Here is a 14,066-nt window from a genome sequence, read left to right as displayed (position 1 = left end):
CTCTCTCTCTCTCTCTCTCTCTCTCTCTCTCTCTCTCTCTCTCTCTCTGTGTCTTTCTGTGTGTGTGTGTGTGTGCCTTTGCTTCAGGTTGGCTTTTACAACCACAATTTTAAAAAGACATCTGACTCTGCTGCACTACGTCTGAATCCTTGGCTGGGCCTGGTGCAAGCTCATCCTTCTAGAAGGACCATTCCCCTTCCGCAGTGCAAAGTGGCCCTCAGGCCCTCCTCTCACTAGGTTCAGAGCTGGGGGGGGGGGTCTTGGGTTACTGCTGCTCCGCCTTCCCCAACCCCTTACCAGCAGCAGTCTGGCTTCATTCCATGAAAGAACAGCTATGGAGCCAGCTGTTCCAGAACTCAAAGTCCGAATGTAAGCTCTCCAGGCTCTTCCTCTACCTCTTACCCTTCCGATAACATTTTCTCACTGGCTTTTGACTACGTCACCCTTCATCAGCACCCACACTAATTTGATTTGTTGGTTTCTCAGTTTGGAGTTTTAAATCAAACAAGGATGCAACCTTTTGGCCTCATTAGTGTGTGGTAGTAGAAAAGTCAAGGTTATCCATGTAAATGAGTATAGGACCGCGAGGTTAGTTCACGTTTTCATATTATTCAGATCTTCCCACAGTTCCAAATAATCTTAAAATTATTCAAGACCACAAAAAAATGTTTTAATGTTTTTGTCTATTTGTGCTAGTTTGCTACAACAAACTACCACAGACTGGCTGGCTCTTCTTAGAGTTCTGGAGGTTAGAAGTCAAAGTTCAAGGTACCAGCCAGCTCAGTTTTTGGTGAGGGCTCTCTTCCTAGCATGCAAGTGGCTAATATCTTGCTATGGCCTCATATAGCAAATAGGAAAGACATGTGGGTTTCTCTTCTTATTGTTAGGAAACGATCAAATTAGGGTTCCACCCTCAACTCCATTTAGCCTTTATTACCTCCTCACAGGCTTTTCTCATGTCCAGGGTTAGGGCTTTACCATTGTTTAGGGCAGGAGAAGGACATAACTCATTCCATAGCATTATGGAGACTAGAAAGGAAAATATGTTAGATCCACTGTACCCCTAAAACTTACACTGTAGGATCAACTTAGGCTAAAGAGAAAAAGTCTTAAAGAGTTCATTCAGTCTCCTCCCACAAGCTGCAGGTTTCCTTCTAGATGCACTCCAAGATGTACCGTTGGCTGAGGTGCTGGCCATGCGCCCCCGTTCGTGGTAAGGGACAGACATCCGGGGTGGCTTATGCTCCTTCTGATGAATGCGTCTGAGGACATTACCTGTGAACTGTGGCTGTGTCTCCAGAGCGAGACTAGACGGGCCAAGATCTGGGGCACTGACAACACTCCTCGTCACCAGACTCCCCGGATGGAAAGGGCAGCGTCTCTCAGGCAGGGAGGACCCCAGGATTTCTTGATTCAGAGACCAAAAGGAACATTATCTGGATCACTTCTCAGTCTTGTGGCTAAGGTCAAGTGTGGAACATTATCTGGAAATTTCTGTCCAAGCCAAGATCAGGAAGACTCTGGTTTGTTAGTGAGAAGGATGTTGCTGTTACTTGAATTCTAAAGGCAATTTTGTATGTTGGTTAATGCGACAAGCTCATATCCAGCATAGTAAAGCATATTAAAGAGCCCTGATCTGAGATACAACATACAAATATTATGGAACAGGCTCCTTGGATTAAGAACACAAGTGACTTAGACAGATCCTTGAGTAGAAATCACATATAAACAAACAAATAAGTAAAATTTATGAAGCCTTTGCTATATGCCAGGTCCTAAGCCCTTCCCAGTCATCATCTCAATTAACTATCACAGCAACTGTATGCAAAAGCTGGTATATTATCCCCAGCCAACTGATGAAGAAATTGAAATATAGGGTAACTGGTTTAAGGGCATACATCTAATAAATGATGAAAGGAGCCAGTTTTCAAATCCAGTAAGCCTGGTTGTACAACCCGTCCTCTAAACCACTGCATTGAGCACATCCACACTCACTTCCCAGCTGCATGTGTCCAGTACCTGAAATTCCTATTAGAATATAAATCCTAGGGCAGGGAGCTCAAGTATTGTCAAATCACTATCACCGAAGAGCACACGGAATGTAATAAACACTTGATAAATACTTACCAAATAAACAATGGGTTGCATTAGAGCCAGTGAAATCCCTGCAGGGGTCTCTTTACTGTCTTCAGCTCCTATCATCAAGATAAAACTTCGCTTTCTACTGCCAGATGAATCTAAGTATTGGCAGACCACTTCCAGAGACCTCCCTACTTGGCTCCAACCCACACTTCCAATGTTATTTCTTGATATTCCACTATACAAACACTCCACTATGGCCATGCCCGCCTGCCTCTGACCTCACCTACAAGTGCTTTCTACCAGCTGGTCCTATCTCCCTCTTCTCTGATTGCATGATCCTCACTCAGCTTTCAAAGTCCCATTTCCTCCAGGAAGCCTTCTCTGAATACCAAGTCCAGGGATCTAGTTCTTTTGAGACATGTTCTCCTTCTTCATCCGGTTTCTTCATCCTTTGCCGTCCTTGTAAACAGATCGGTGGTAATGTGTGGAAGAGTGGGGCCGCGTCTTGTCATTTTGTGGAATTTTCTCCGATGTACAGTAAGGGCTTGCCTCATAGCAGACACAGAGTGAAGGCAGAATGATCTATCGATACAGATACATCTTATATAAATGCAAACATTTGCTAACCTTTACAAAATAAAGGTAAAGTATTGTTTAAATTGAAATAAAGGTATCGTTTTAACCTTGCCACCATCGCTACTATCTATCAGCATCCATAGCTAGGTCTGGGCCGCCTCCATCACTGCACAAGGGTTCCATCGTCCCAAAAGGAAAGCAAGTGCTCAGCAGTCACGCGCCATTTCTCCCTCCTCCAAGGCCCGCGCTGCCCCTGCTCTACTTTCTTTCTGTACGGAGCCACCTCTTCCAGGTAAAAGGGCTCAAATACGAAATGGCCTTTTGTGTCCATCTGGTTTTTCATTCAGCATACATTTTCAAGATTCATCTGCACTGTAACATGTAGCGTACATTCTTCCTTCCTTTTAACGGTGGAATAATATTTTCGTGTATAAATACGCCACATTTTGTTTATCTATTCATCAGGAGATAGGCATTTGGACTATTTTCACTCTCAAAACATAGTTTTGGTGATTGTGAATAATGCGTCAATTAGCATTTATGCACAAGATTTTACTTTACCTCCTGTTTTTAATTTTGCTATTATTTTACTATGGATAACAAGTTCCTTACCAGCTGCCTCATCTAATTCAAGATAAATAACTTTTCTTCTAGTAAAATACTTCCCTCATTTTTAAAACGTATGCACGAGTAAATTTAACTCTTTCTATATTACAGAATGTTTAAATTTTTCTATTCTCTATATTTTGTATCAGAGACTGTATTTTTAAATTATATACCTTATAGGATCATATTTAAGCCGTTAAATGAATCACTCATAAGAAGCAAAAGCAGACTGCATTCCTAACAACATTAATTATTCTTCCTCATTTTAATATTATTTAGTGTTAAATAATGTCAAATAGTATTTATTAAGAGCTTATATGTGCCTATCACTATGTTAATGCACCACTCTTTCACTGACACACTATTATCATTTCATAGCTGATGAAAAGAGGCTTAGAGTATTTCAGTAGTCTGTCTAAGACCACAAAACTTTAAAGAGTAGAGATGAGATCCCATCCCAGATTGTCACATTTCATACAGTAAATAAATGACAGGGACAGGAACAGACCTAGTCCTATCAAAGCTCTCTTTTAACCCACAACTATAATCACATGTGTTTGTGTAAATCAACATTTAATCTTTAAATCCACTACCCCAAAAGGAGTAGACAAGGTGGGTACTCAGACCTCTCACAAATGTTATAAGCTCATTTCAACGCCAAGGGCCCTATACTCCTTTGGAAAATGAATTGTTCCTATTTTCTCCATTCGAACCTTAACAGATCCATGTTACAAAAGTATGGGATGTTCTGCAAGTACAGGGCCCCACACTGGCACAATCCACACAGCCCCACACTGATGAGTGACAAGGGTCCGTGAAGTAGAAAAGAACTACAGGCTGTTCAGGCACAGGAAACACTGCTTGGCTCCCAGACCTCTTCCACCTTCACAGGTAGTGCTTCAGAAGCTTGCTGGGGAGCTTAGCAAGTAAGAGCTGAAGTAAGTGAAAGGGATGAGGCAAAGAATACACACCTTGTATCACTGTATTCCCAAAAGAAAAACTTGGAAGCATTCCAATGTAAGAATTTAAGAGAGAGGTCATCGAAAGATTCAGAAAGATATCCACGACCTATACAGTCATTTCCTGCTTTTTCTTGGCAGAGGACAATGAATAGGAAGAGGGTAGAGAGCGAGAATGAGATTCGTTGCTTGGCCGGCGAGGAGGGGCACTCTTCTTTTAGGTTCTGAAGAGTAGGGTACGGCTGACACTGTCAACCTCAGCCATCTGGCTGGCTGCCTAGAATGGGCAACAACTGCCCATCGTGATGCTTGGCCACTGCCTTCCAACACTTGGCTCTCCTGGCTACATACTGAAGTGAGAGTGAACTGATGGGTATTTACAACTCCTAGAGGATCCCAATTATGTGGCCTTGGGATCCCCCGAGTTTAGCATTTCCCATCACTGCTAGAGCATCAATTCTACATTGAACTCTTAATTGAAGTATAAAATACATACAGAAAAGGGCTACCAATCAAAACTGAACTGCTCCATAATTGTTTACAAGCTGAACACACCCACACAACTAGAACGTGATCACATATAACAAGCCATCATCCCAGAAGGCCTCCAGGGTCAGAGCTTTGATTCTCACAGAAAATCAAGTCCCGTGCCTAAAAAGAATGTAGTATTACTTGTGCCACCTGGGACATGAACAACAAGAAAAGACAATATGTAACTTTCACATTTTTCTCAACAAATACTGCACGTATGCAAAACTTCAAATATAACATGGTACTTACCCTCACGGCACCAAGGGGTAAGACTCTGAACGACACAGAGCCAAATGAGCAGGCCTAATAACAGAGAGTTGACAATCAGTTAACTAATCAGGGGAGTGTTTATTTAACACAACCTTTTTGCCACCTGTGAAGCCTCCTCTCCCCTTCCCCACTTCAGAGACATCTATATCACTGACAAGACCAAACACCCGTTTAATAAAGGATAAACAAGCTTCAAGGGAGGGGGCAATGGAAAGATAATGAAGAAAGTGTATCCACTTAGCTCTCTGCGACGCACTTACATCTCCTTCTTTAATGGATTTACAGTGATAATCTATAATCAAGGTAGAAGGACAGACTTAATTACAAGAAGCTCTAAGTAACTTCAAGCAAATTATATATTGTCCTCTCTGGAGTACAAACCAACTTAAGTAAAATATTCCCAGTCAGGAAACCTCTTATCGCAGAGACAAAAGGATTCCTACTGGCTCATGAGCACCAGCTGCCCGAACACTTAAAGGGACTCTCCAGAGCCCAATACCTCCAGGAAAGGCTTTCCCTACTCCACTTCCCTCAAGTCCATAACACGTGCCTAATGTTTTACAGAAGAAAAGAAAAGCCACCTACAAATAGCCACAGGAACTAGGGACTACATCTCCCCGTGAAAGAAACCCAGAGGCAAAGTCTGAATAAAAGGCATATTTTTCATAAAGGGAGCACTCAGGCTAAAAGAACAATCCTGTGTCCTATGCAAAGGCCATGACCTTGAATTTGAATCGAATGTATGCAATTACTGAGCTCAGGACTAGCTTGACACAGGAAGTTTGCCTATTTCTCCCAGGGCTGGAATTCAGTTGCAGAAGTTGGAATGCAGAGTGCTATGTAAGTGGCATCTAGAGACTCCCCAACCTCCTAACTGGCCAAACGTATCAATAACTTTTAAATGAACTTAAATATATTTCAAAAACTTCTTAGCTTCAAGCCTGCTAACTAGGTATGTTTGGAAGGGACTAATTAATACTACACACACACACACACACACACACACACACACACACACACACACAGCGACCATTACCCAGAGCACACTTTGAAAAATCAATAATAAAACTCGGCAAGCAGATAAGTCGGTAGCACACAGTAGAAAACAATTTCTCCTTGTCCAAAACTCCACTGGTATTCTAATAGTTTCCCTAATGCCAAGTCTGCTGCTCCAAAACCAGCAGATTAATGAGGCTCCCAAGGAATTACTTTTTTGCCTGCCTAAGCCCTACCTCTGACACATTGCTGCATGCAGTTTAGCTGCAGAAGGCCTCGACCTCCTTTCTTTGTCTCTCTGATTCAAGAGTGCCTCTTTCCTTGGGTCTACGGAGCTCAGTGGGATGGCTGGCCTGAGCACAGTGAAGCATCAGCCAACCCTGGAACAATGAGCCCCTTTCTCTGGCTGTCACATGAACAGCCTTGTGTTTCAGCCATTGTCCCTGCAATTGGGGAGGAAAGGCAAGGGATCTCACAAGCCAGCTATTCTCCACGACCCTCTCTGGCCAAGTCACTAAAAATTATTTTAAAGGCGCACTTTTGAAAGGGGCACTACAATCCTAACCGGTGTTCTTCGTGGACCACAGATTGCATTAGCACACCTTGTTAAAAATACACATGCCCCACCAAACACTTACTGGGCAACATCCAGACAAGGGCCAGTATTTGCAGGGGTTTCTCACCCCTCAGAAGTTTGAAAACACAGGCTAAACAGATGCCTCAAGAATTCCCTACCTTACTAAAGGCCTGACTTTGCACACCTGTTTAAGGGGTGATCTGGAGGTAAGGAGAATATTGAAAGGGCTTCATACCATGAGGACCAAATCCCCCTATGGAAGGTAAAATCACTTGGGGAAAAAGATAGATGAAAATGACGATGACATCAAGGTGAATGGGAAAAGAGACAGGGCGGCCATTCAGAAGTTAGCGGACTTTGGAAGGCAGGTCATCACGGGCAGAAGGGGAGGTGCAGGGAGAGCGGGAAGAGGCTCTGGAGCAGTCTGATCGAGGCCGAGGCCTCCAGAGAAGGACAGATGGTGAGAAAGTGCAAACGGTAGGAAGAGCTTTGAAAAAACGAGTATGTTTCACCTTGAAATTTTAGGGTTGGAACTTTTCCCACTGTCTCAAAACTCAGAAGCGAACTACTCAAAGCCACGCATTCGACAACATTTTACAAAGTGGAGGGAGGGGTCACAGTGACACCGGTGGATGATCAGGCGGGTGGCTTCATGGTAAAAGAGACAGTACAGTGGTGTGGTATGGTGAGATGATCTTTAAACTTCTTACAGATAAATATAAATTTAGAGCCCAGTGACACTGGAAAAACATGAGCCCTGTCCCCATACCTATGACAAAGGTATAGTCATCATGGCTGGAAGAAATAACACACCTTCTCATGGCGATGGGATGGGGACCCTTGCCAATTTTTACTTGAATCTCAGTTGGATGCCCAAACTGTATCTGATTTATACAGCACAATACGAGCAATCTAATATGAAGAGTTTCATCAATACATCCAGAGCTAGGGGACAAGCGGAGTGCAGTCCCATGACCCTATGTGTTCGCTGACCATTCCCCTGCCTCAGATGCCCCATCCATTCATATCTTCATGGCTACAGTGCCAGGGCACCTGTCCTGAGCCTCACCTGGGGTGAACTCTCAGCACTGTTCACCTGACCTTTACTACATCCAGCCTTACCTGACTAGGAATTATTTTTCATCCAGACTTTATAGTTTGTTTGCTTTGCTTGCTGATACAAGGTCTTGCTGTGTTCCAGGCTGCTCTTGAACTCACTATGTAGCCCAGGCTTGCCTTGAGGTCTTGGTGATCCTCTTGGCCCAGCCTCCTGAGTACTGGGATTACAGGTAGGCACCACCACACCCAGCTAGACTTTTTATTTTTAAGGCAAGAACTTTTTAGTAATTACCCGTAGTATTTATTACTATCCTCTATACACCCAATAAATATCCGGTGAAACAAAATCTTTTCTTTACCACTGAATTATATCCCAATCATTTGTATTGTTGTATTTTGAGACAAATGTTCAATAAATTGCCCCAACTGGCTTCAAACGTGTGACCCTTGTGCAACAGGCTCGGAACAGCTGGAGATACAAGTATTGCTGTGCCTGGCTGCAATCACTTTTTTACAGAACCAGAGTCACATCTTCCCCTCAATTCCTCATCCAAATTTTTTAAAACGGGAAAGTACCCTCCTCAAGATATCATTGCAGGTGGGGATTTACATCTCTCCTGTTTGTTTTGATTGCAGGATTCATCTCCTGGGCTCAAAACAAAGGTTTCGTAGTTCTACTTCATTCCATGAGAAACAAGCTGAATGTGTGTACTTTGATTTGTGATCCATAATTACTTTTTAAAAGATAAACAGAAGTGTTTACCAGAAAATCATAGGAACCGCTGGGCTGGACATGATGTTAATGGCAGGTGCTTGGTCAGCCCCTCCCAGGGGGCCTCCTTGCCCCCTGAGATTTTATGCCCCACAATGTATCTCTCAAGCTTTCCAAACTGAAATACTATTTTCTTTGTCTTAGAATTAGGGAGAGTATGTTTTATTATCCTCTGAATAGGAAATTGAGGTGGTTAAAATGCTTTACATAGTTTCTTTATCTAGGAGTATAAATCACTACAAATGAAACAGGAGAGGAAATCAATAGAAATGAACGGTGACGATAACAGGATATATTATCACATTCACACTTTCACATCAGCTAATGGCATCGAGCATGCGCCACTGAGTAACATCTACACAGCCCCTTGTGGTTCTACCAATAAAGTCCCAGAAAGTAAGGTAACACTGGGCTGCATCCTATTGTTTTCCTCATTGTACAAGAGATTCTTCTACTGTTTTAAATTAATCTTCTACAACAACCATAGGTTGAAAAATAATATCAAACAGTGAAAAAAGATAAGAGATCAATACAAAATGAGCGAATGCACAAAGAGGTTAGGAGACCAGTTAGTTACAAGACAGGTAACAGTCCAGGCAGGAAACCATGCAGTATTACACTAAGGCACAAACTGTTTGTTTTGGTAATGGAGACTGAACCCAGGGCCTTGACATTCAGCTACATTCCCATCTTTTTTTCATTCTGTATTTTGAGACAGCTTGTGGCTAAGCTGCTAAATTGTTCAGACGAGGCTTGACCTTTGGATCTTCCTGCCTCAGCCTCGTAGCATACTGAGATTACAGGCCCGTGACTCTGTGCCCAGCTGAAAAATTTTACTTTAGAAACAGCATTGAAAAAGAGGATAAAAAGAACTCAATGAATCTTACAGTAATTCTTAAAACGAAGCTATGGTTTAAAACTAAATACTGACTACATACCCTCGAGAACCCGAGAGCACAGGCAGCCCTTAAAGTTGCCCTGTTTGGAGCCCAACCATCTGGATGGTGTGTGCATTTATTGACGTTGCTACCTCCCTTCCCTGTGAGACAGAGACTCTCATACAGCAGCCGATGAATGGACGTTTCTTCTGGTTTATTTGGTGGCAGGGCTGGCCATGGGCCAATAGTTCAGTTTTGGCACTAGCATCATCTTTGTCATTATCCTAGAAATTATTCATTCATTTACTCAAATGTTTTTGCAAATTTTCACTCCCCCCCCCAAAAAAAAAGAATGGAAAAATTCAAAGCCTAATAGTAATCAAAAGAAATATTTTTCTGGTAAACTTCATTTAAATCATACAAAAATGGAAGCTATTAGATATCAAAATTGGCAAATCTTTAGTCTGAATCACACATTTATTGAATTTGAATAGATCAGCTATTGTTTAAATGAGAAGGAAATACCTGTCCTTATAGAAAGCTAAAGAAAGAAAAATTCAAGGCGTATACACTGGCTGCCATGCCTAAGTGGCAAAGAACTAGTGGAGGTTTTGCAATGTAGTTGACTTTCTGGAGCCAGCACCTCATGTGACACATGGCCTCTCCATGATCTTCAGGTGTACTTTCAGAAATTCATCCTTTCAGGAAAGTAAGAAGCACAGCGCTCAACCAGTCACCAAGTTCTGTTCAAATACAAGAATGTTTTAGGAACTGGAAAGCAACGAGAGCAAAGCTGGTTATTTTTATTGGCACTGCCGCTTCCATTCCAGTGCCCTCACACTTGGAACCACAAGCGCCCTAAGGTACAGGCACAGCTCTTTCATCATGGTTCCTGTGATAATACTGAACAAGTACTATTAATTCGGTGGTATTTGGTGTTTCAGAGCCCACCTGGAATGATCCATCCTGCCTTTTTTCCACTCCAGGCTATAAGTACTGTAGAGCAATGGTGGCAAACCTAGGTGGCACCCGTGTTATTTGTTTTGCTTTTAAGACAGAAGAGGTTAATATATGAGTTGTCCTTTCTAAACTAAAACCTCAACGTTCAGGTTTAATTGCAGTGCCGGCACTTTGCGATAAATAAATGGGTTTGGGGTTATAGTTTGGACATTTGTCTCTAAAAGGTTTGCCATCGCTGTTGTAGAGCATATGCAACCAAATAACAATTTCTCTAGTGGCTTCTCCACAACTCTCAATAGCTGCATAGTGACTGCCCCTAACACTCTGTGCATTGAAAAAAATAAACTATTGTTCCTTCATTCATTTTTTCCCCACACTCTCTGGGAATTTATGATGTAACTACTACATGCCAGCCATTTCAGTAAGGGCTTCCAATAAAGGAGAAAAGAGGGTCAAAGTTCTAGCAGAGGGAATGGCGTACACAACTGGGTCACGCAGAAGTGAAAGGGCACGATACTTTTGGGGACAGTAACAGGATGAGCATTTGTGGAGGCCGAAGGGGAAGAGGAAGTAAGGAACAATCCACAGAGTATCATGAGAAAGAGGACTGGCTTTAGGCCATAAGCCAAAGTTTTCCAAATGTGACCTGAGTTCCACCTCTAGAAGGTGCACTTGGAAAGTGCTCACCATGCAGACTTCTGGTCCTTGCAGATGAAGCGCTGGATCTGAATTTTCAACAAATATGTTCAGCAAATAGAGATCTGCCAAAAGTCTTTAAACAAGGAAATGCCACGATTGGATTTATAGTCTAGAAATAGGCTATCACTAAGCAGACAATGGAGAACAAGGCAAATTCACTGCTGCTAAATGAGCACGTGACTTGGCTTTGCACTAGAACCACCTGGGGACTTGTAAAAATGCAGACTTCACACCTCATCCAAGACTTACCGCATCTGAGCCAAGATGGAAGGGGCTAGGACTTATATTAGGTTGAACCATATAAACTGCCACTTTTAGGTTAAAAAGTAGTGAAGTACTAGCAATTTATTCTATTTCAATCTGGTATTTTTAACAAACATCCCCCATGCCTCTGGACTGCACCAAAATTTGAAAAGAGCTGATGAAGTACAAGTAGAGTAAATGCTTTTCTCTTTTGAGTAATTATTGCTATCATTACTTACACTGATTAATGCACAAAGATGGAAGTCTCATGATTTACGTACCTAAAACAAATGTTAAAAGAAAAAAGGGGAGCTCAAAAACAGCCACCAGTGAGGTAAGACAACCAATTTCAGGGGTTTTGAGTCAGAAGGAACACAAAGGATCATCCAGCTTTCCCCTCATCTTCCAGTACAGGTCCACACACGAGGAAACTCATGCCTAAATGGAGAAGCAAGATGCCTGAGGTCGTGCTGAATATTTTATTCAATTCTTCCACAACGTGTGCTTTTACTTGCCTTTCAACAGGTACCCAAATCACTGTAGCTAAAGTGGCTGAGATCTAATTTATAGGGTACAAGCGTCAGGTGAAGGACACCCTGACACGCCTGAAATGAAGCAGGGTAGTGACAAAGCAGATGCTTCTGCATCTCATTTGTAAAATATAACCAGAGAACTTCAATAATACAAAAGCTAGAACAGTTTGAAATGTCATAGATGCTTAATAAATATTTATGAACGAATGGTTGGCCTCTAAAAGTAAGTTAAAGGATGTATATTAAGGCAAAGTGTTTACAAAGAAGTCGCTTGTGAACTCGGTATAGATTTCCAAACTTATACCCTGTTCCAAGCACTCTTTTGTACTCAGTCAGCGCCACGCCTACAAATCCCAGCCCGGCCACAGGCACTTTTTTCCTCCACTGACTGTGTCCAAGCGAAACAATATAAAGATCACATCTGAGCTAAGTTTAACAATTCATCATGTATGAAGCTCACTCATGAGCGATCTTCAAAACCCACCCAAACAGGAATAAACTGACAGCGATAGCTAATAAAAGTCACACTACACCAATGCAACAGTTTACCACTAGCTCCACCATCAAATCATAGTTATAACCAGTACTTGCCTACTGTGTGGCAGGTCAGAGCTTCGTGTACATGGGTACATTTAAATCCTCTTAGCAACGCTCCAAGATGAGCACTATTACCAGGCTGATTTTATAGATGGGGATAAAAAATTTAAATAACACAAAACCACAGCTGGAAAGCAGCAGAGTGCCGAGTTGAACCAGGTGTCCTGACACCCAGCACTTATCAACAGACTCTTTGACCTCTCCGCGGCAAGAGACAAAGCAGCCCGCCGGCTGACATCTTGGGGGCACTCACACTGGGAAGGACGCACTTCTGCAGAGCGCCGTTTGGCTTCTTTTCATCCACAAGGTCTGAAGCATTTCCATTTCGGAAGACCATGCATAAAATGAGACCCCAGATGCAATGAAGCGAAGCAAGGAGAACCAGAAGGATTGTCATTCTTGCCCTGGCACACAGCACAGTTATTACTACTGGAGAGCAGCAAGAGCAGCCAATTTGGGCTAATAAAATTTGACTTCCACTGAAGTATGTGGGTCTTCTTCTCATGTGAGGATATTTTGGGGGGTACCAGGGATTGAACTCCAATCCTTGTGCTTGTGAGGCAGGCGGTGGAACCACTGAGCTAAATCCCTGGCCCTGAGGATATTTTTGAAAGCCATGAAACTATCACCATATTTTATTTATTCAGTGGTATCACTAAGGAAAATACTTTCAGAAAGGAAAATAAAGACAAAATACTTTCCTAAACCAGGCCAAAAAGCCCTAAATAAAAGGAATTTAGGAGAAACTAACACGTGAGATGAATCTTTCTTAAGTACGGCTTGGAGAACTGTCCCTTCCACTTTCCCAGAGGAATCAAGCATTCTGACAAGGACCCTCTAAGTCTAAACCACCCAGCCTGTAGCCCTGGCACCCCTAAAGAATGCTAAGGATGTAGTAAAGGGGGAGTGTGCACGCCTGAGGAGTTAACTGCACATGCTGAATATCAAATGCTAGAGAAAGAAAAGTTTAGAAAACAAGTCAAGATCCCAGAGAAGTAAAGCAGAGCGGAAAGGAAGGACCCAGCTGAAACTGCTTTTCATTCTCGGACTCCCCCCAAATCTTCCGACCTCCAGCTACCGCACAGTTCAATATCGAACAAATACTGCACAGGCGAGGCAACGCAAGAGTAGAAATTGAGGTTGTATAGTGGGGGTGTCTTTCTAGAAAATATACTGCAAGAATTCCTTACACGGTCCCAAGTAACATAAGCAAACACAAAGGATAACATTAACCCTACGAGACACCCACAAACAGTCCAGACTGAGCCCGTCTCGCCCCACCTTCCCCCGCACCCAAAGTCCCTGCCCAAGGGATCCAAGCGCCCCTCCGGGCGTGAGAAGCCCGGCAGCGTCCGGCCAGGTTCAGCGGCCCCCAGAGTTGCGTTTGTCCAACTCTTACCCAGATCCAGAGATCTTGAACTTCAACGAAACCGTGTCTTCCCCAAACGCCAGCCAAGACAGAAAGTCCTTCCTAACAGCGCGGTTAGCCTCCAAGCAGCCTCCCGAGGAGGGCACTTGTGAGTCCGCTCGGGAGATGGGGGCGGGAAAGGGCAGGTCGCACGCGTCACCCCTCTTCCAGTCTTGCGCCCCAGGATGGTAAGTGCTGCAGAGTCAAACAAGGCTTTCCCTGTGTGACCCGCGATGCCGTAAGACGAGGAGAGTAACCAGAGTCCGGCCGGGGTGCAAGCAGTGGCCTTGCCGTGGACGCGGGCAGAGGCGGCCGGCAGA

At 43.2% G+C, this 14,066-nt stretch overlaps 1 protein-coding gene across 6 annotated transcripts in view; it reads right to left on the bottom strand.

Annotated features, from left to right (window-relative positions):
- The window catches only part of Megf10 (multiple EGF like domains 10), a 323,793-nt gene that overhangs the window by 162,040 nt on the left and 147,687 nt on the right, over positions 1-14,066 (bottom strand). Inside the window, exon 1 of one of the 6 annotated variants that reach the window (XM_010627214.2) lies at positions 13,738-14,059. The exons of 2 other annotated variants lie outside the window; for them this stretch is intronic. The gene's annotated coding sequence lies outside the window, so the exon portion shown is untranslated. Of the gene's footprint in view, positions 1-1,275; positions 1,557-5,003; positions 5,024-6,256; positions 6,313-13,737; positions 14,060-14,066 lie in introns of those variants that run through there. 3 more of the 6 variants (XM_010627215.2, XM_033766465.1, XM_033766472.1) reach the window with 3 other exon arrangements.

Source organism: Fukomys damarensis, unplaced genomic scaffold (assembly GCF_012274545.1).
Source record: "Fukomys damarensis isolate Sample0158 unplaced genomic scaffold, DMR_v1.0_HiC HiC_scaffold_3, whole genome shotgun sequence".
NCBI classification, from domain to species: Eukaryota; Metazoa; Chordata; class Mammalia; order Rodentia; family Bathyergidae; genus Fukomys; species Fukomys damarensis.
Note: the sequence above shows the minus strand (reverse complement) of the source record. Positions and strands in the feature narration are given on the sequence as shown.